The sequence below is a fragment of the Oncorhynchus tshawytscha genome, linkage group LG10 (assembly GCF_018296145.1).
Source record: "Oncorhynchus tshawytscha isolate Ot180627B linkage group LG10, Otsh_v2.0, whole genome shotgun sequence".
Classification (NCBI taxonomy): domain Eukaryota; kingdom Metazoa; phylum Chordata; class Actinopteri; order Salmoniformes; family Salmonidae; genus Oncorhynchus; species Oncorhynchus tshawytscha.
The window spans coordinates 26,662,785-26,686,589 of NC_056438.1; the positions used below are offsets into that span (position 1 = coordinate 26,662,785).

At 43.7% G+C, this 23,805-nt stretch overlaps 1 protein-coding gene across 4 annotated transcripts in view; it reads right to left on the reverse strand.

The window, feature by feature from the left end:
• The window catches only part of LOC112260013 (DENN domain-containing protein 4C), an 87,240-nt gene that overhangs the window by 62,401 nt on the left and 1,034 nt on the right, over positions 1–23,805 (reverse strand). The window lies entirely within an intron of this gene.

Genomic DNA, 23,805 nt, shown 5'->3' on the forward strand with positions numbered 1-23,805 from the left:
TTTAGGGTACCTGAGGTTGGATTAGGAACGTTGTTTGAAATGTTTGGACCAAGTTTACAGGTAACTTATTAGATACTTTGTAGGCATGTTGGGCGAGTTGAAACCGGTGTATTTCTGAATCAAACGCACCAAATAAATTGACATTTTTGGGACATAAAGGACATTATCGAACAAAAGGACCATTTGTGATGTTTCTGGGACATTTTGGAGTGCCAACAGAATAAGATTTTCAAAGGTAAGGCATTAATTATATCGCTATTTCTGACTTTTGTCACGCTGTCTGGTTGAAATCTGATTTTCATGTGTTTGTATGCAGGGCGCTGTCCTCAGATAATCGCATGTTCTGCTTTCGCCGTAAAGCCTTTTTGAAATCCGACACAGTGCCTGGATTAACAAGAAGTTAAGCTTTATTTTGATATAATACACATACATTTTCGTGAATGTTGAATATTGATATTCCTGTAGTTTGAATTTGGCGCGCTGCCATTTCACTGGATGTTGTCAAATCAATCCCGCTAAAGGGATTGACACGTAAAGGGATCCATAAGATGTTAAACAGCTTGGAATATTCCAGAAAATGATGTCATGGCGTTAGAAGCTTCTGATAGGCTAATTGATATAATTTGAGTCAATTGGAGGTGTACCTGTGTATGTATTTCAAGGCCTACCTTCAAACTCAGTGCCTCTTTGCTTGACATCACGGGAAAATCAAAAGAAATCAGCCAAGACCTCAGAAAAAAAATTGTAGACCTCCACAAGTCTGGTTCATCCTTGGGACCAATTCCCAAACTTCTGAAGGTATCACGTTCATCTGTACAAAATATAGTACGCAAGTATAAACACCATGGGACCACGCAGCCGTCTTACCGCTCAGGAAGGAGACACCTTCTGTCTCCTAGAGAGGAATGTACTTTGGTGCAAAAAGGGCAAATCAATCCCAGAACAACAGCAAAGCACATTGTGAAGATGCTGGAGGAAACAGGTACAAAAGTATCTATATCCACAGTAAAACGATTCCTATATCGACATAACCTGAAAGGCCACTCAACAAGGAAGAAGCCACTGCTCCAAAACCGCCGTAAAAAAAGCCAGACTACGGTTTGCAACTGCACATGGGGACAAAGATCATACTTTTTGGAGAAATGTAATCTGGTCTGATGAAACAAAAATAACTGTTTGGTCATAATTACCATTATTTGGAGGGAAAAGGTGGAGGTTTGCAAGCCAAAGAACACCATCCCAACTGTGAAGCACAGGGGTGGCAACATCATGTTGTGGGGTTGCTTTGCTGCAGGAGGGACTGGTGCACTTCAAAAAACACATGGCATCGTGAGGATGGAAAAATGTGTGGATATATTGAAGCAACATCTCAAGACATCAGTCAGGAAGTTAAAGCTTGGTCGCAAATGGGTCTTCCAAATGGACAATGACCCCAAGCATACCTCCAAAGCAAAATGGCTTAAGGACAACAAAGTCAAGGTATTGGAGTGGCCATCACAAAGCCCTGACCTCAATCCTATAGAAACTTTGTCGGCAGAACTGAAAAAGTGGGTGTGAGCAAGGAGGCCTACAAACCTGACTCAGTTACACCAGCTCTGTCAGGAGGAATGGGCCAAAATTCAACCAACTTATTGTGGGAGGCTTGTGGAAGGCTACTTGAAACGTTTGACCCAAGTTAAACAATTTAAAGGCAATGCTACCAAATACTAATTGAGTGTATGTAAATGTCTGACTCACTGGGAATGTGATGAAAGAATTTTTATTTTTATTTTTTTTATTTAACCAGGTAGGCCAGTTGAGAACAAGTTCTCATTTGCAACTGCGACCTGGCCAAGATAAAGCATAGCAGTGTGAGCAGACAACACAGAGTTACACATGGAATAAACAATTAACAAGTCAATAACACAGTAGAAAACAAAGGGGGGAGTCTATATACAATGTGTGCAAAAGGCATGAGGAGGTAGGTGAATAATTACAATTTTGCAGATTAACACTGGAGTGATAAATGATCAGATGGTCATGTACAGGTAGAGATATTGGTGTGCAAAAGAGCAAGTAAATAAATAAAAACAGTATGGGGATAAGGTAGGTGAAAATGGGTGGGCTATTTACCAATAGACTATGTACAGCAGCAGCGATCGGTTAGCTGCTCAGATAGCTGATGTTTGAAGTTGGTGAGGGAGATAAAAGTCTCCAACTTCAGCGATTTTTGCAATTCGTTCCAGTCACAGGCAGCAGAGTACTGGAACGAAAGGCGGCCAAATGAGGTGTTGGCTTTAGGGATGATCAGTGAGATACCCATCCGTAGCACGCGCTCCAGCAGGTGTGTTGCCATCGTGACCAGTGAACTGAGATAAGGCGGAGCTTTACCTAGCATGGACTTGTAGATGACCTGGAGCCAGTGGGTCTGGCGACGAATATGTAACGAGGGCCAGCCGACTAGAGCATACAGGTCGCAGTGGTGGGTGGTATAAGGTGCTTCAGTGACAAAACGGATGGCACTGTGATAGACTGCATCCAGTTTGCTGAGTAGAGTGTTGGAAGCCATTTTGTAGATGACATCGCCGAAGTCGAGGATCGGAAGGATAGTCAGTTTTACTAGGGTAAGCTTGGCGGCGTGAGTGAAGGAGGCTTTGTTGCGGAATAGAAAGCAGACTCTTGATTTGATTTTCGATTGGAGATGTTTGATATGAGTCTGGAAGGAGAGTTTGCAGTCTAGCCAGACACCTAGGTACTTATAGATGTCCACATATTCAAGGTCGGAACCATCCAGGGTGGTGATGCTAGTCGGGCATGCGGGTGCAGGCAGCGATCGGTTGAAAAGCATGTATTTGGTTTTACTAGCGTTTAAGAGCAGTTGGAGGCCACGGAAGGAGTGTTGTATGGCATTGAAGCTTGTTTGGAGGTTAGATAGCACAGTGTCCAATGACGGGCCGAAAGTATATAGAATGGTGTCGTCTGCGTAGAGGTGGATCAGGGAATCGCCCGCAGCAAGAGCAACATCATTGATATATACAGAGAAAAGAGTCGGCCCGAGAATTGAACCCTGTGGCACCCCCATAGAGACTGCCAGAGGACCGGACAGCATGCCCTCCGATTTGACACACTGAACTCTTTCTGCAAAGTAATTGGTGAACCAGGCAAGGCAGTCATCCGAAAAACCGAGGCTACTGAGTCTGCCGATAAGAATATGGTGATTGACAGAGTCGAAAGCCTTGGCAAGGTCAATGAAGACGGCTGCACAGTACTGTCTTTTATCGATGGCGGTTATGATATCGTTTAGTACCTTGAGTGTTGCTGAGGTGCACCCGTGACCGGCTCGGAAACCAGATTGCACAGCGGAGAAGGTACGGTGGGATTGGAGATGGTCAGTGACCTGTTTGTTGACTTGGCTTTCGAAGACCTTAGATAGGCAGGGCAGGATGGATATAGGTCTGTAACAGTTTGGGTCCAGGGTGTCTCCCCCTTTGAAGAGAGGGGGATGACTGCGGCAGCTTTCAATCCTTGGGGATCTCAGACGATATGAAAGAGAGGTTGAACAGGCTGGTAATAGGGGTTGCGACAATGGCGGCGGAAAGTTTCAGAAATAGGGGGTCCAGATTGTCAAGCCCAGCTGATTTGTACGGGTCCAGGTTTTGCAGCTCTTTCAGAACATCTGCTATCTGGATTTGGGTAAAGGAGAACCTGGAGAGGCTTGGGCGAGGAGCTGCCGGGGGGGCAGAGCTGTTGGCCGAGGTTGGAGTAGCCAGGCGGAAGGCATGGCCAGCCGTTGAGAAATGCTTATTGAAGCTTTTGATAATCATGGATTTATCGGTGGTGACCGTGTTACCTAGCCTCAGTGCAGTGGGCAGCTGGGAGGAGGTGCTCTTGTTCTCCATGGACTTCACAGTGTCCCAGAACTTTTTGGAGTTGGAGCTACAGGATGCAAACTTCTGCCTGAAGAAGCTGAACTAAATAATTCTCTACTATTATTCTGACATTTCACATTCTTAAAATAACTGATGTAAAACAGGGCATTTTTACTAGGATTACATGTCAGGAATTGTGAAAAACTGAGTTTAGATGTATTTGGCTAAGGTGTATGTAAACTTCCGACATCAACTGTATATAACATTATATTGGTTGCAAGAATTTTGTAGAATCATTTAAATAGAAAAATTTGAAGTTCTGAATCCGGCGCCGTTGTGCCATGGAAATCGGTACATCGAAGATCTCTTCCGAACTATTTTACAATTTACATGGCGCAGCTGTCAATTCTTTGGTCCTTAAATGAAACTGGTATATATTTTTATTTGTGTAAACTGTGATGACTAAAGAGTTAATCAGGGTGAATTTTCCACAAATAGACAGGTATTTTCCTTTCCATGGTATCAAGATCTTATCTATTTTAGCTAACTTTCTATTAAAATGTATTGGAGTGAGATCATTTATTTATTTAGCCAAGGGCTTTTCAGCATCATGAGTTTCTATTGGTTGAGAATGGATTGAGGGGCTGTTTCCCGGGAAACAGATTAAGCCTAGACAGAACAGCCAAACTCAATGGAAAAACTCAGTTGAAAATGCTTTTTAGTCTAGGATTAATATTTGTCCAGGAAACATCCCCTTTGAGCGTGTGGTGTGTATTAGTTAGACCATTCCTGGTGAACAAAAGCAAACCATTATGGTCTCTAATGGTCTACAATGGTGAAAGTCCCAACAACACAATGGCACTGGTATTGGGTTTAATGGTAAATGTCACTTATCAGAGATTTTTCTAATAATTGTATTGGAAAACATAAGACTACCACGCAATGGTTTATAATGGTTTTATTTTATTAGGGTTTTCGCCATAGTTTCGTCTCTAGCCCATTTCTCCAAGTTGTGGGCTTGTAGGAAAAGTATTCATGAGAATTGCACCATAGGAATAAGCCCTCTCAGAGAGCTGCCATTTGTTAGACTTTTAAAGGAGAGTTGGGTTGAACCATTAGGTTTCTAGAGAAGGACAAACTAAATTGCTTTCATGGAGGACTGGCTTGACTTGTGAGGATGGCCACACAATTTGTCATCATCATGAGCTAGAGCTAATGGTTTTCTACCCACTTTCAACGAAAATATTGTGATCAATTTAATAAACATGAAACCAGCAAACTGGATACAAGGGTGGGTAGCAGAAATAGCACTATCTACTGGGCAATACCTGGTACTTTCCCACTCTATTTTGGGAATTAGGGCAAGAGACTTCAAATGTCTAAATTCTTTGAACAGGGAAACATAACAATTACCAAAATCAATAGGAATACATTATAGTATTAAGAACAATACTCCAAACCGCAGCGTCATACTACTTGTCAGACATGGAGAACAGATACTGGTTGTTGGGGTGGGACTGGCATGGGGTGTGGGGGGGGGGGGGTCCATGGGTGGCATTCTGAATTTTTGGGGAATTCCTCATGTATTACTACTCACTGGTAGGAAGATGTTGTCCAAATCAGACGATAGGTGCTATATTTAATGAATATTATCTGAAATCAATTAGCTACATTTTTTCAGAGTTCAAATTATATTTCATTAAATAATGTTACAGGAATGCTTATCTTATCGGTTTCTAACTGCAGAAAATATTTCAGAACAGTCGAAGATGGGTGGCGTCATGGCTTGCTGAAATGACATGGAACGATTCTGGAGAGAGTGAGTGGGACCGAGCTTCAGGATCAAAGGAGCTGAGATACATCCCACATAACATGCTCTTTCCCTGAGCTATTTACTTTACTCAGAGGAGGGCAAAACCACAGGCAGCAATTCTTCTTCTGAAAATGTGTGTGTGCAAATCAAAATGCAGTCAAGTTTATTTTGCTTTGCGCAGAAAACAAAGTTCTCATCCAAATGAATCTGGCCGTGCATTCTCATACCACAAAAATGATGGTGTTTGTCCGGACCACTTCACCATCTAGATAGTGAGTTTGTTCAATCAAACTGAGTCCTTAGTATGCTATGCAGTGCACTATAGCAGACAGAGGAGACAAGCCACTGTTGGTACTACTTTCTGCAGAGATTTAAATCATCGTATCCATGGTTACACCTCACAGTTAACCGTCAGAGCTAGCTTTCATTCTTAATAGACTTTTCGCCGTGTAATAAAGCACACCATTAAATGTGTTCTAGATCAATGCTCTTATGGCACAGAGAATGTGTTTGTCTGGCGGTGGTTAGTGGACTTGTGACTGGAAAACAACTTGTCTTGTTAGTCTTTAATGCATAGAGGGGTATGGCTCTCTCAAAGCCGTATCAGACGTTTCGCATCAGAACTCTGAAGTAGTACATCAGGCTTTTAAAAATAAACAACCCTGGTCTGTAACAGTGGTGTACAAAATATTATGAACACCTGCTCTTTCCATGACATAGACTGACCAGGTGAAAGCTATGATCCCTTATTGATGGCACTTGGTAAATCTACTTCAAATCAGTGTAGATGAAGAGGAGAAGACAGGTTAAAGAAGGATTTCTAGGCCTTGAGACAATTGAGACATTGATTGTGTGTGTGCCATTCAGAGTGCGAATGGGAAAGACAAAATATTTGTGCCTTTGAACAACATGGGCCAGCATACCTGTGGAACGCTTTCGACACCTTGTAGAGTCCATGCACCGACGAATTGAGGCTGTTCTGAGGGCAACTCATATAAGGAAGGTTTTCTTAATGTTTTGTACACTCAGTGTATATATACCTTACAGCTCAAGGTTTGAAAAAGCTATTCCCACCTCATATATTTCAGATGTCATGAAGAGTTAAGACTTCAGAGTCAACATGCTTGCACGGGTAATCGAAGATCCAGAGTGACATTTGAATTGCGTCATCTGGCATGCACGCTCACATGCACACTCACATGCACGCTCACATGCACGCTCACACGATTAAGGATGAAGGCTCAGGTTCATACTGTTCAATTAAATGGGTATTTGCAGCAGTCCAAACAAAACACCCAACTTAAGTGGCTGTCATCATCAATAACATTTTTCACACAACTGGGAGTGAGTTATTTATGCATCTTGGTACCATATCTAAATCATGCATTGAATTACCAATAGCTAAACGAGGCTGAGCTGTATTGTCTTTTAATGCAGCTTGCTAAGTGCCATGTGACAATTAAAACATCCATATTGATGGACTATGTCATGACAAAGTCATGATAAGTAGGCCAGCAAAATCCACTGTAACAAATCATATTGCCTAGCTGTTGAATACAATGATCTACTCAATCCATACATTTACAATTTCACTGGATTATTGAAGACCAAGTCCAACACTAGCCGGCGTACAAGAAGCATTTTTTCTTCTTCTTTGGATACTTAACGGTAGAACACTCTGTAACAAACAGAGACCATTATTCTCAAGCTGATATGGTGCCAGTAGGAGTCAGGAGCAAACTGTTATCACAGAGTGGTGGTGGGTATGACTCACGGTCATGCTATGGCCATGTCAGCTTCCTGGCACTGTGGGCACAGATGCCTGATCTTTCACATAAATAAACACACACGTGGTTGGTAATGAAAGGATCCACAAGACAAAACGTAAACAGAAACAGAGATCTAAAAACACTGTACAAGTCCTGCCAACCCACAATCCTGCCAACGCTGTTACCGGCCCTGTTAACTAGCACTTGTATTTTGCCTCGCCACCCTAGCCTCACCCTCGTTTGGGTGCTAGCAAGGTACTGCTAAATATCAACAGCCAATCCAGTAGGGTCTGGAAGCTATTGCGTGCTTCGATTTGTCAATAGCACCGTGACATCGCAGAGTATTTGCATAAAGTTCAGCTTTCCACAATTTAGGTCTCCCCCGTTCACGTTTCCACAGGCTCGAAAAGCCCAACGGTCACCCCACCCACTTCCCTTCCCTCCATTGAAAAGTAGAGGCTTACGTCGTTTCGTCGCCCCCATCGTGTTATGTACCGTTAGGCCTTGTACTTGGTAAGGCTCAGAGAAAACATATCCCAATATTCGGAATAGTAGCCCATTAGTCCCATCAGCCCACCATTAGGAAAAATAATCACACTTCATCATCCTTTACATCCAACTAACTCTCCTACAACCACAACAAATAGGCCTATATAAACTACATTATGAGTATGTAAACTCATGCACACAGAATCTCATATCAAACACAACCTTGAATGGAATTCAACTGAGAGGATATGTCCCCCTTCATAATACTGTCTGGTTTGGATGATGATTCCTCTGTTCCCCCTGAGCTAAAGATGGGACTTGAGTTCATTGAAACAGAAGCAGCATCATCGCGGCTTCGTATTCAGCACACGGTCCTGGCAAAGTGTTTGGCTCCATCGACGTTTCCCTGACAACAGCACTCTCAACCAACCCCGTCGCTTGAAATTGTGCAGCATAGTGGATTACCTGTTGAACACCTGCACCTATACTTCGAAATGGACCCCCAACAAAACACACGCGCATGTACGCACCCCACACAACACGGTCAGTGTGTTTTAGGGAGACGTGAGAAAAAGTCAAGGTGTCAAGCTTGAGAGAGAACAACTCAGTGAAAGCAAGGTGATATCAGCTGCCTGCCAATCACCTAATCCACCTGGCCAAGCCTCACTAATGGCGGTCCTAATGGCACAGAGGCCCAGATCACATTCGGACGGTGAAAATTGTCAAATCAAATATATGAGAGAGAATATATATTATATATAGTACCGTTCAAAAGTTTGAGGTCACTTAGAAATTGCCTTGTTCTTGAAAGAAAAGCATTTTTTTTACCCATTAACATAACATTTTATCAGAAATACAGTGTAAATGACTATTGTAGCTGGAAACAGCTGATTTTTAATGGAAGATCTACATAATCATAATCATAGCAACCATCACTCCTATGTTCCAATGGCACGGTGTGTTAGCTAATCCAAGTTTATCATTATAAAAAGGCTAATTGATCATTAGAAAACCCTTTTGCAATTATGTTTAGCACAGCTGAAAACTGTTGTTCTGATTAAAGAAGCAATCAAACTGGCCTTCTTTAGACTAGTTGAGTATCTGGAGCATCAGCATTTGTGGGTTCGATTACAGGCTCAAAATGGCCAGACACAATTAACTTTCTTCTGAAACTCGTCAGTCAATTCTTGTTATGAGAAATGAAGGCTATTCCTTGCGAGAAATTGCCAAGAAACTGAAGATCTTGTACAACTCTGTGTACTACTCCCTTCACAGAACAGCGCAAACTGACTCTAACCAGAATAGAAAGAGGAGTGGGAGGCCCCGGTGCACAACTGAGCAAGAGGACAAGTACATTAGAGTATCTAGTTTGAGAAACAGACACCTCACAAGTCCTCAACAGGCAGCTTCATTAAATAGTACCCGCAAAACACCAGTCTCAACGTCAACAGTGAAGAGGCGACTCCGGGATGCTGGCCTTCTAGGCAGAGTTCCTCTGTTCAGTGTCTGTGTTCTTTTGCCCATCTTAATCCTTCCTTTTCTTTTTATTGGCCAGTCTTTACAACTCCGCCTAGAAGGCCAGCATCCCGGAGAAAGTTCTCCTGCAACAGGGTGATCAAATTAAGATCCTACATATGTAGGCCACATGCGCACACACACACTGGGTAGAGGATGTGTGCGTTTCCTATATTTAGGCTACCCTGAACACGAACACACACTAGTAAAATAGAAGACAAGCACAACGTATTCTCTTTGTGGACAGACTGTGCAATGTACACAAACACTAGCGCTGCCATGGCAACCCAGCCCCGAACAATGCCAGGCAGCCCCCATGCCACTCGTGTTGTTATTCCATCTGGGAAGGGGTGAGTCCCCGCAGGAAATCGATCCGGTGTGGTTCTTTAAAGGGCATCACGTGGAGAATGTATGCCTATGCGAACTCTGTGGCCTACAAAATAGTTCAATGAAGACTACTGTAAATAAAAGCGGGTAAGGGTCGTTTTTAAAGTACACCTTAAACATTCAGAAAGCAAATAAATTAATTCTCAGCCATAAACTGTGCGCGCCAGTACTTTGGAAGAAGGAGAAGGGATTCAAATGAAAAGCCTTTGAGGACATTGTAAACAGAACCTGGCATGTGCTCCTTTCAAGTTTCAGCCATCTTGTCTTGTGAGGATAGCGGCCTTGTAGACTACAGGGAACATGAAAGGGGCATCGACCAATCAGATTGCGTAGCCAGAACTAACCGTTTTACAATCTGACATCAACATAAATGACTCAGCAATAAATGTGTTTAGACAAAACATGGACTCTAAAACAACAACTGCAGGCCTCAGGCGTGGGCAGGTAGGGTCATAAAAACACATCCTCGTACAACGAGAGCATTATCAAGCACAGTTTAAATAATATTAAAGGCCAATTGAACTGGTCTGTGAAATGTCCATTGTGCTACAGTCTTTCCTAATGTTTTAACTGGGACCCCGGTCACTAAAAAGGTTATAAAACAGAACAGTTTGTCCCCCTGTGTAACTCTGGGGCAGAGCTGAACTACTTGGGTGTCACAGGGAGTACGTTTACATGCACACACAGTTTAATTCAATATTAAACTGATTGTGGCAGTAGGCCGAGTATGGCATTAGTCATGTAAACACTTGACTCTGTTTATCTTAAATCGAAGTAAGCATACGCCCATTACAACCTGGTTTTCTGAGCAATCTTTCGAATTATTAGGACATGTTACCAGCTTAATCAGCATTCCAGCTGTGTATTTGATCTGCGCATGTGCCAGCACCAGTAGCGCAAGCCTCCCTCTTACGCCTGAGTGAATTGAGATCAGAAAAAAATGGAAGTATGCATTTTAGAAATAGTTCAAATACAAACTTTTAAATGTCCGAACTCCGAATCAAATAGGCTTTACAAAAATGAGTCGCTGTGGTAGAAAAGTTTTGATTTGCAATTTTCTGCATTCATTTAAGCACCGTCTCCACTAGGAAGGCTGTGTGAATGAGCAACAGAGGTCTATAGAAAGTGCCAACACTAGTCTAACCAGTCTTGTTTCAACCATCGTTCACCAGTGTCGTGTCGTATTTACACCAAACAGAAGAAAACGGACAGGGAAAAAAAGGGAGAGACAACCTGGGCTTAAGAAACGCTTGTTTTTGTTTCAAATGTTTTGTGCCCTACCGAATATAGCCAAGGGTGGAAAAAAAATATAAATGGATGATGCACTACCTGAACATTTCACTACTGTGCCCTTATGAACATGGCCCTGCTGTAAGCAATATGGCAGAAGTTCCCCTTGGCTTTGGCCGTTGGTCAACAGGGGGGAGGCATGCTGGCCAATTCCTCACTCATTATATTTTACTCTCCATTGAGTCATTCCATTCACAGGGAAGAAGCCAGGCCCCTCTATGCCTGTGTATTACAGGTCATGTTTCTTGGCTGTAGTGCTGGTCTCAACTTGAAAACCTGACAAAAGCCAGTAACGTCAGTCCAATGGCCCTCAGGCAGAGGAGGGCTCTTCTAGGAACCCTCACCACACACATTGTTCCAAGTGCCAAGCTATCGTCCAATTTTAACAGTCTCTCCCAAGCACACTTATAAGCAAGATCCACATAAATCAAGCAAATAAGCTGTAGGGGCAAATATCTATAGGGTTATAGAGTGGTTCACTCTTCAGCATGAACTGTACGGAGTGAAACACCCCCAACTCCCTCCCCAATGGTCTCCTCTACAGTCAGTCATCTCATTCCTGTCACACAACAGACCCTGGACGTTAGGTCTTGTGGGGGGCGGGATGGGTCTTCTGTGTGTGTGTGTGTGTGGTCATAGACAGCAGACAGTCTTGTGTCTATGCTGACAAGCCTGTCTCAATTATTCCAGCAGAGCAGAGGCCCTGACATGAAGCTCCATTCATTGGAGACTGGGGACCAACTTGTCTGAGGAGAATGGCAATGGCAGTGAGTGACACACACAACACTGTCATACAGAGAGACATGAGAATATCACAGAAAAGACTGACAGTTTTCCTACCAAAGCACAGATATTTCTCTCTAGACAAATGTCTAAGAACATTTGAATACGTTACAATAACATGAACCTATAACATGTCTTATGTTCACCGATCTAAATTACTGCCTTGAAAACCTACACCACACAATTTAGTAAGCCACCTCCTTCCCTTTTACAGTACTATAAGCAAACAATACTTATGACCAATCACTTACTGGATTCAACAATATCTCCAGGGCATCAAATAGAACACAGATATAACACAAACCACTATCCAGAGGCCCCTGAGGTCCGGCGAAGTAAAATTCATTCATATCAACTTGAGGCTCATTCCAGTTCACACAGCAAATCGCTCTGACAATTTCAATTCTGGAAAGAGAAGCACAACGTGTGTTTTTGTCTCATCCTCATAGCTTTAGGAATCGTTATATTGATTTTAAATGGAATATCCTTTGGAAGACTTTCATATACAACTGCATATTATGTAAAGCCAGCTCAAAACGTCTGGTATGTGGCCCCTTTCATCAATCTGGTGACAGATTGGACTTACACCTCATAAGTGCGGTACCCATGTCTCTCTAAAGTACCACTCCATGGCTGTAGTCTCCAGAGCCCACGGCAAAAGTGGCCCAGCGACCTGTCATCACAGTATGGTGTCTGCGGCACAGAGCCGGGATAAGGCGGCAACAAAACCCCCATTTGAAAAGAAGAACAGGAAAACCATGTGTTCTCGTCTGGAGGAGGAATCAGGCTTTTAATGGGGGGGGAAATTGCTGAAAACCCCTCTGCCTGATTGGATTCAGATGGCAAAAGTGTGTGTGCGTGTGTGTGTGGGTTAACAACACATCCACCATGCTGGCCCTCAACACGGGGGCCCCTCAGGGGTGTGTGCTTAGTCACCTCCTGTATTCCTTGTTCACCCATGACCACGCATAACTCCAACACCATCATTAAGTTTGCCGACGACGCAACAGTGGTAGGCCTGATCACCGATGACGAGACAGCCTAAAGGGAGGTCAGAGATCTGGCAGTGTGGCCTGATCACCGATGACGAGACAGCCTAAAGGGAGGTCAGAGACCTGGCAGTGTGGTGACGGGACAACAACCTCTCCCTCAACGTCAGCAAGACAAAAAGGGGCTGATCGTGGACTACAGAAAACGGAGGGTCTAGCACGCCCCCCTTCACATCAACTGGGCTGTTGTGGAGTGGGTCGAGAGCTTCAAGTTCCTCGGTGTCCACATCACTAAGGATCCATCACGGTTCACAGACACCAACAGTCGTAAAGAGGGCACGACCATGTCTCTTCCCTTCAGGAGGCTGAAAATGTGGCATGGGCCTTCAGATGCTCTCAATTGTGCCGCTGTAGAACTTTGAGTATCTTGACTGGCTGCATCAACACTTGGTATGGCAACTGCTTGGCATCCGACCGCAAGGCGCTACAGAGGTGTGCTGGCCATACGGCCGAGCACATCACTGGTTTCATGCCATCCAGGACATCAGTGCCTGTCGCTGAAGGAATCACGATGTCAGTCCGATGGACGAACCTGGGTTTGGCAGATGCCAGAAGAACGCTACCTGCCCAAATTGTGCGTCGCCCCAGGGACCTCCCAGTCATGGCCAGCTGCGACAGAGCCTGGGCGCGAACCCAGAGTCTCTGGTGGCACAGCTAGCACTGCGATGCAGTGCCCTAGACCACTGCGCCACCTGGGAGGCCCAGTGAAGGGAAATCGTAACGCTACAGTATACAAATGACATTCTAGACGATTCTGTGCTTCCAACTTTGTGGAAACGGTTTGGGGAAGTGTAGGATGAATTGGAACGACGACTGCGAGCCAGGTCAAATCGCCCAACATCAGTGCCTGACCTCACAAATGCTCATCGCTAAATGGAAGCAAGTCCCTACAGCAATGTGCCCAAATCTACTGGAAAGCCTTCCCAGAAGAGTGGAGGCTGTTATAGCTGCACAGAGGGACCAACTCCATATTAACGCCCATGGTTATGGAATGAGATGTTGGACGAGCAGGTATCCACATACTTTTGGTCATGATGGGATGTATAGACATTATGGACAATATATGGATAGAATATGTAGTATATCTGAAGAATACGCAGGATAGAATAGTTTATGTACACTGTGGTCCCTGGTTCGAATCCAGGCTGCATCACATCCAGCCGTGATTGGGAGTCCCATGGGGCGGTGCACAATTTGCCCAGCGTTGTCCAGGGTTTGGCCCGGGGTAGGCCGTCATTGTAAATAATAATGTTATTATTAACTGACTTGCCTAGTTAATCCTTGTGTAGTCTCAACATTCTGTATACTCCCTTTGTCCTAAGGGTAAAAAATGATCCACCTTCACTAAACCACCAAAATAAAGCAGCTTCATTGAATTTTAAACCCCAAATCTATTTCGCATGAAGAAACAACCAGTAATTCATCACAAACTTCGTGAATGTGTGTGTTTTCCTTCTTCACAATGCAGAAAGAACGCATTTAAATCAGTGGACATCACTCATTTTTATTACAACACACCTGTCATAATTGTTCTCTTTACTAAAGAAGAGGTTTATTATTATTGCTAAAAAAGGTACTGCATAGGTGTAAACATGAATTGTTTCCCAAGAGATTGCACTTCTATAGACTAAGAAAGTAGCAGAAATGTACAGAAAGTAGTTTTGAATGCATTTTATTGAAGGGAAACAATGACAGTCTTGAACCTTTTTGGCAACATAGTGAAATATTCTTAAACACTATACAATGAGGATTTCAACTACAAAATACTAGTCTTCTCCCATTTTTTTAACCATTTACCCCCACCCACAAGGTGTATAAACAACAACAATAAGATAATATATACAAAACAAAAATGTGAAGAACATAAATCAATCAACTCTAATTAGCACATGTAGGACAGTATGCAAGTGTGTGTGCATGGACTTTGCAGATGTATTTATCACATGTGCAGCATATAGTATTTGTTTTACAGTCTTTCTTTGGGGGCAGAATTGGCATATCCTCGCCTCAGGTGGATAAGGACAAGATTGCAATGCTTGTGAAAGCTGAGGCTGCAGTGCGGGGGAGGCGCTCCCTTCTTTGATTGTGTGGGGTTAGTGCCTTTCCCAGGTGCTCCAGGAACACCCTCCTCTTGTTCCGCTTATCAGGCATCCAGGTTGATCTTGTTCCATATCACGAAGGCATTGTATGAGGACACATCAATGAAATAAAAAGATGTTATAAAAGATGACCAGGGGTCAGCCATCATCCTGCAGCTGTAAGTTCCAATCACCTTGCCCAGGTTGTCCACGCCTCCTTTGTTGTGGTTGTAGTCCAGGATGATGGCTGGCTTTGTGCAGTGTGCTTAGGGAGGACCACATTTTTATTCCTCTGTGGGAGGTAAGACACTAGTGGTGGTGAAGGCAAACTTTGATGAGAAGGCCTCTCTCCCCCTTGTTGCGAGGAGTGCAGGGGGGAGCTCAGGCTTGTTCTTTCTAACTGTGCCAACCATGGTGGTCTTTCTCTTATGGAGCTGCTGGCTTCTCTAGAATACAGTATATACGCAAATTAAGTGAGTAAAACAGTATGTAAACATTATTAAGGTGACCAGTGTTCCATGTCTATGTACATAGGGCCAGCTGCTAAGGACATGCTTCTAAGGTGCAGGGTAGTCGGCTAGTGAAAGACTGAAGTTCAAGGCAGGGTACTGTGCGGAGGCGGGCCCGTGGTGACTGTTTAACAATCTGATGACCTTGAGATATAAGCTGTTTTTCAGTCTCTCGGTCCCAGCTTTGTTGCACCTGTACTGACCTCGCCTCCTGGGTGGTAGCGGGGTGAACAGGCCGCGGCTTGGGTGGTTGATGTCGTTGATGATCTTTGTCCTTCCTGTGAGCTCGGGTGCTGTAGGTGTCCTGGAGGGCAGGTAGTTTGCCTCTGGTGATGCGTTGGGGAGATCACACCACTCTCTGGAGAGACCTCTGGTTGTGGACAGTGCAGTTGCTGTACCAGGCGGTGATACAGCCACGGACAGGCTGTAAACGTTTGTGACGGTCTTAGGGGACAAGCCAAATTTCTTCAGCCTCCTGTTGCGCCTTCTTCACCATACTGTCTGTGTGGGTGGACTCTTTCAGATTGGTCAGTGATGTGTATGCTGAGGAACTTCAAGCTTTTTAATAGCTCCTCCACTTCGGCCCCATCGGTGTGGATGGGGGGGTGCTCCCTCTGCTGTCTCCTAAAGACCACGATCAGCTCCTTTGTTTTGATGACATTGAGGGAGATGTTTTCCTGGCACCACTCCGCCAGGGCCCTCACCTCTTCCCTGTAGGTTGTCTCGTCGTTGTTGGTACTCAGGCCTATCACTGTTGCATCATCTGCAAAAATATATGAATTGAGTTGGAGACGTGTACGGCCACGCAGTCATGGGTGAACAGGGAGTACAGGAGGGGGTTGAGCTCGCATCCTTGTGAGGCCCCTGTGTTGAGGATCAGCATAGTGGAGGTGTTGTTGCCTACCTTCACCACCTAGGGATGGTCGTTAGGAAGTTCAGGACCCAGTTGCACAGGATGGGGTTCAGAGCCAGGGCTTCGAGCTTAGTGATGAGCTTGGAGGGTACTATGGAGTTGAAGGCTGCGCCAACATCTGATGAACAGCATTCTTACATAGGTATTCTTCTTGTACAGACGGGATAGGGCAGTGTGCAGTGTGATGGCCTCATCCGTGTATCTATTGGGGCAGTATGCAAATTGCAGAGGGTCTAGGGTGCCCGGGTAAGGTGGAGGTTATATGATCCTTAACTAGCCTCTCAAAGCAATTCATGATGACAGAATTGAGTGCTATGGGGCGATAGTCATTTAGTTCAGTTCCCTTCACTTTCTTGGGTACAGGAACAATGGTGGCCATCTTGAAGCATGTGGGGACAGCAGAATGGGGTAGGGAGAGATTGAATATGTCCGTAAACACACCAGCCAGCTGGTCTGCGCATGCTCTGAGGATGCGGCTAGGGATGCCGTCTGGGCCGGCAGCCTTGCGAGGGTTAACACACTTAAATGTCATACTCACATCGGCCACGGAGAACGAAAGCTCACAGTCCTCGATGCGGACAAACGTGTTTAGCTTGTCCGGTAGCAAGACGTCATGGCTGGTTTCCCTTTATAATCTGTGACTGTCTGGAGTCCCTGCCACATACGTCTTATGACTGAGCCGTTGAATTGTGACTCCACTTTATCTCTGTACTGACATTTGAAGCGGATGGTTTGCACACCTACTGACTCAGACTAAAAGTCCACTCCGAATACCTCTTCTCCGCTGGTGGTGTTTTGAAGCAGGCTTTGGAATAAGTGGATCCGCCTAGGAGGGTACGGACAAAGGATCCAATTCAGAAAAGTTGTATTTCTGGTCAAAATGCTGGTTAGGTACCGCTGCTCTGATATCTAAAAGGTTTTTCCGGCTGTATGCAATAATACTAAATATTATCTGAGCTAATAAATGTGGGAAATAACTTTTTTTAATTAATTTTTTTAAATAGGTCAAAGTTGCTTGGGATGTCTAGATGTCTATCGGCACCCTCATTGGAATTACCGCCACGTTTCCTTTTCCTCAGCCAGCCAGACGAGTAACGTACGGCAAAATCACTAGCTTATGTCAAACGAATATCCCTCATAGTAGAAAAGTTGACATTCTATTGGTCAGCATGTTCTGTGCAAGAAAGAAATAGCCTATTCCAAACTCTGGGACAGTTGTGGGAATATAGATCCCAAATTCATACAACCACTAGGCTTCATAACATTTTTTGATGCAAGAGATCAGCCTCATTATTAGTAAGCAAACATTCATTCCATAATGCAACCACAGTAGTCAAACGCGAACGGTTTAATGTGACAGAGATTAAAATATCCGTTAGAAATGTATAAATAGGGGAGATCTAAAGATAGCAACCCATGCTAGTTGTAACATGACTAGAATTATGCATTTCGCTGCTGGACAATGAAAGAACGTTTATTTGGAAACCATTAGAGCATGAGAGAAATAGGCTACTGGTTTAATTAGTATATGGAAGTCTAAAATAATTGCCTTAACATTTCTATGGTCAGATTTTACTTTGACGCAAGGTAAGACACGTCTCATAATGAAGTAAAATGTTTTGGTTTCAAACAATTAAGTATAAGTTTTCAAAATGCATAATGCCTCCAGCTCATTGCAAAGTGGTGTGTGATGTGCTGAAGCCTGCCTACCGTTGTCTTTATGCACTTGAATGGCGAATGGGAAGCGCACTTTAATTAATACAAATAGTAGCTTTTTGGGCTTATAAAAGCACGTTTCACACCAGAACCAACAAATGAGCTGTTGGAGCAGCTTCGCACTGTCTGACCAATTTCCCCACTTATAAGCTCTGTATATGTATGCTATGCAAATGGGTTGAACATAATGACTAATACACACTCGGCAATTTAATTCCACAAATTAACATAGAAGCATGACCGGTCAAATGTATTTCCATCGACTGGTATTTCCACCAATGAACAGGCTAAAAAGCATCATTTTGCAATGGGCATCTTTCTCCCGGTCATTTGGCCAGCGGCAGTTTTATTGATTGGCTTTTTATATATATATATATATTTTTTTTTTGGGGGGCTATTACTGGCTAACGGAAACCCTGTTGTGTGTGTGTGTGTAAGTCTGTGCGTGCGTGCGTGCGTGCGTGCGTGCATGCGCGTGTGGCCATTGACAGCAGACAACCCCGAGTCTGTTCAGACAGGGCTCAATTATTCCAGCAGAGCAGAGGCAGGGATGTGTGTGAGTGATTCCAACTACGGTTTGTAATTACCAAAACAATGTGTTGTTAATGAATCAAAACAATGTATTGTGAGAAGATGTTTCAACTTTTCCTATGCTGAAGAGGACATCTCACTACATCAGTTTTGGGTTGAGAGTAAAGAAAATAACAGGGGGGGGGGTACATGCATTGAGAGATTTCAGTATGCACAAGACATTCCCATCTCAGTGAGAGCTAGGCCAACAACACTGAGGCCTATCCCTGAGCCTACTCATTCCAGCCAATGAGGCAATCAGCAATGTATTTTGTTTACCACGTTATTACTTGTCAATCAGAACTGAGAAGAACGTCATGATTACAAAAACACAGATCCCACCCCTGAACTGCAAATCCTTTCCCAGACACATTAGGCAGCAATCCGCAAAATGTCACCGATGTGCACAGTTAAAGGGGAAAATATATATTAGCTTATTTTCACACTTTGCCAGAAGGCACAAGGCCTCATCATCTGCAATTTGCAGCAAAAATGGAAAACAAACCTGTCTACGCAGATGGAAGAAATGATGCGGCCATCCAGCAGAATGGGCAAACAAGACGAGAGAAAATCCATGACTGGGCCAAAGAGCGATTAAACATAGTCCATTACCACCTGTTCTTAAGTGCAGGTAACCTGTTGACAGGAGTCTGATTGAACTCCTGATTCTTTCCCTGCTCTGGGTAACCAAGTGCATCAAGACTAATATATTACACAGCTCAGGTTGGCTAGGCTAATGCATTAACCTAGCCAACCTGGAAAATAAGCATAGTCTTCACTGAATTACGAGCGGTTCACATCTTTCTAGTTCTTGACAGAGGGAGGGGAAATATGACAGGACTTTCCCCGCAATGACTGTCGAACAGACACCTTTTCATATCCGTTGGATGGGTCAATAGTCAATATTTCTGATGTGTGAGACAAAGCAAAAGAGTCGCAGCGAAATAGGTCATTCAGTCTAAAAAGATAGCCTGTAACCTACCACTTACATGAACAATGATGATAAAAGACAGTCTTCTGCTGTAATACCGCAATTCACGAACATACCGTGCAACATAGGCCTACAACGGCCGTTGTTGATTTCTGTGTATGATAATGTCAAATTGCTAAATATTCATTCAAGAAACAGGAAAGGTCCCAGGTCCTAGCAAATTGTCAGATTTCACACCAGAGCATTGTCTGTTTCAACAGACAGAGCATATGCAACAGTCAAGAGAGAAGGCGGCAGAAAAATCAATTCTATACACCACAAGTCGTAAACCTCCCACGCACCAATTCGATGAAAAGGTGTGTCAAAAGTGATGAGTTTTTCCAAGGCCAAAGCAATTTCGTGTTGCATCTCAGGCAGGCATAAGAGCACAAAAACACAGATCATCAGCACAAATTCAATCCAATAGGCTACAACACAGTGCACAAATTAGTATGCAAGAGCACAATGTCTCAATGCCTATTTGTGGCTTTCCAAGTGTAGTTCTCCCTTCACTACCAGCTATAGAGGGAGAAAACGTGCAGACTGCCAGTTGGAGTCAAAAGGACTTTGTGAACAGGGTCTGAGTGACACTGACATGGGGTTGGTCCACTGACTAAATAGGGGGGTCATTTGAATGACAAATGGCTGGGTCATTCCATATTATTTCATCAAGCCATGACAACCACCATCACAGATTGTTCTGAAATATTTTGTTGAAATCTAATTTGATCTCAGAAATTAAGCTAATTAATTGCACCCAAATTGGCCATTTGACTAGACTGACCAGGTGAATCCAGGTTAGTGAATAATTTGCTTTAAATTTTAATGGGCTGATGGCGCCTGCATCCGATGGTCGGTCTCAGTGGAAGGAGAGAGCAGCAGACTGAGGGCCCACCTCTCATCGCCCCTCCGCTCTCCATTTCCTCCGCTGACACTGACCAAAAAGGGACACTGTGTTCCAGAGATGGCGAAACTCGAGTTGCACCACATTATTTCTGCCTCACGCACAAAATCATGTTGTTACTCCTATAAAACACAGAGAAAGTGACATATTCCTCGACATTAAAAAAGACCCACGCCGCTAATAACAACCAACGCGAGCCTATCGATACACTGTCCTACTCATTCATTACAGCTGCAGTGCTGGTTGTAGCACAAGTGGAAGTAGGAAGAATGTGCATTTTATGGCTTATATAAAAGTGTTGAAATTGTGTAAGAAATTAAACATGAACTTACTCATAAAACCAGCAGCTCTTCGTTGTATTCGTTGACAGCCTTTCTAGTCATGGTTTTAAAAGTTTAGAAATCTCACAGCATCAACTTTGCTGTAGCTTTCTTTCACACCTACTACATTACTGCAGACACGATAACCTGAGCCATGCGATTGACCAGTGGTAGGCCTATAGTGCACTTGATTTGCTCTCCGGGACTGACGGGAAGGCAAAGTTTGCACCTTCAGACACATGAAATGGTTCAAAATCGGAAAACTTCAGGGCAGCTGTGTCGGGTGCACCTACCGTCAACAGCGCTAGAGAAATAAAACTAAAATAGAAACAAGACTTGGGTTAACAGATCTGTTTGGCAATCGACTAGAATATTATATGAATCCTATATATTAAAATTGTCAATTTGCGTGCAATCAATTAGCTTAATTTCTCAGGAGACCAAATTATACTAAACAAAAATATAAACGCAACATGTAAATTGTTGTCCCCATGTTTCATGAGCTGAAATAAAAGATCTCAGAAATGTTCCATACAGACAAAAAGCACATTTCTCTCAAATGTTCTGTACAAATTTGGTTTACATCCCTGTTGGTGAGCAGTACTCCTTTGCCAAGATGATCCATCCACCTGACAGGTGTGGCATATAAAGAAACTGATTAAACAGCATGATCATTACACATGTGCACCTTGTTTTGTCACAACACAATGCCACGATGTCTCAAATGTTGAGGGAACGCACAATAGGCATGCTGACTGCAGAAATGTCCACCAGAGCTGTTGCCAGAGAATTTAATGTTCATTTCTCTACCATAAGCCACCCCTGTCATTTTTAGAGAATTTGGCAGTACGTCCAACCGGCCTCACAACCGCACCCAAAAGTAGGATTCTTGCTCTGTGTGACATTCTAAGACAGCTTTGTTTACAACTTAAAGTCTAGCACTGTGAAATATAGCACTGCCACGTTTTTGTTTAACTTTCACATAATGTCAAACACATTCCTCCAACATATCCAACAGCAGAAATGCTTTACATACAAGTCTGATAAAGGATTTGCGCTGTGGGGTGCGACGTCATCTGCTGCCTGTGAAGGCTGTGTGTTGGCTGTAGGAGCTACAGAATAAATACAAGGCTCATCCTATTGACCATCTGCCTGACATATGACTATCAGCAGATAGACGAGCGAGCGAGAAAAAAAAAAAACATCTTGGCCATCTGTCTGACTTATGACGACTATCAGCAGGAGAGAGTGTGAGACTGAGAAAATGAGATAGAAAAGGAGAGGGAAGAGAGAACAGCCAAAATAGTCTTGGAAAAAGCTTGATTGCAATATTTATTATATAATGGCTCTGGTGCCATTACAATGCTTGTGGTGGTCCTTGACAGATAAAGTACAGGTCCTTGGAATCAGACAGAGGTAGCTGAGGGGTGAAGGAAAGCTCAGCTGAAATGTCACAAGACTCACTGCCTCCTCCCTCGAGTGTGACGGGCAGCCAGACAAAAAGCATTCTTTCCACAGGGAGCTAGAAAAATTCACTGCACTCGCTAACTACAGCGATAGACAAAATGGTCCCAGATCCATTGAAGGTTGAGGACAAAAACTACAGTACAGAGACATGCAATTCTGATTCTTTCTATCATGCTTTAGCAAAGTTGGAGAACCATCTCCATTTATAAACTACTTCCTGACTGTGTGTGAGGTGCACACGTCCTGTTTTAAAAACGAAATACCCTCATATGAACTCTTGCTATAAAAGTCAATTATAAGACTGAAGTCATTCATACTGTACTTCTCATCTGCTTCACACATAACGAGCCACGATCTCTATTTCCACTACCCACATATGAGATGGCAAAATGCACTCTGCCCCTGTTCACACTATGGACCTAAACTGTGTGACGCATATAAATGGTGTCATATTTCTCTTTCACATGAGAAGTCCTACCTAAGTAGCTGCAGTACCAATGAACTATTACTTTTCCTCTACCCACAATGCCTAGTAGTGGTGCCCGGTAATCGTTGAGCCCAATCTGAATTGGACTGCTTGTGTAAAAGCAGCCAAAGACAAATACCCACCTGGGGCACATGACCCACAACACCCTCACAACTTCTCACAACAGACATGTAGTTAGTACATGTCTGTTGTGAGAAAGCAGCATTTCAGTGCATTCCAGGGGTTGGGCTGAAAAGATGTGCAAGCTACAAATCTGAATAGATTGAAACATTGTTGCATAGTGCGTTGTTTCCCATGCTCTGAGACAAGTCAGATCATGTTCCTCCCTCACAAGAGTGAGGGAATACTGTGTCACAAACTGCATTGATATTTGCTACCCTAATGGAAACCTAAATGTGGCGACAGTACCCGTGGTGAAATACCATCCTTTTTGCCCTGCAGGGACCGATGCCACAGAGATGCCATGGCAAACACACACTTGGAAGGACGCATGGAGGTGGGAAGCAAGGAATGACACTGATTCATATTGCCAGTGCAGCACCTCAGTTGCTTGCTGGCAACCAGTCAAGTGCTGAGCCACAGATATGTGAGCACTTTGACTTGCACTCAGTGACAGACAGTGCACGTGGACAGGAACCTATACAGAGCTTCAGACAGACATTCAATTAGGCACAAGGTTAGCAGTGTGGTTAAGGTTAACCTAAGGTTAGGTTTAAAATCTTCAATTAGAGAGAATCTAGAAATAGGCGGGTTTATGACTGTGGCAACAACACATGTCCTCTGCAAGGAGTCAGGGTCACACAATGCAGACATTGCACAGTCAGTCACAAAGGTCATTGGGGATATAGGTCTAGTAAACACACTAAGGCTTGTTGCTTAAACTGAGGCCCACACTTTGAATAATGTAGTAGAGGATTGTTCTGGAATT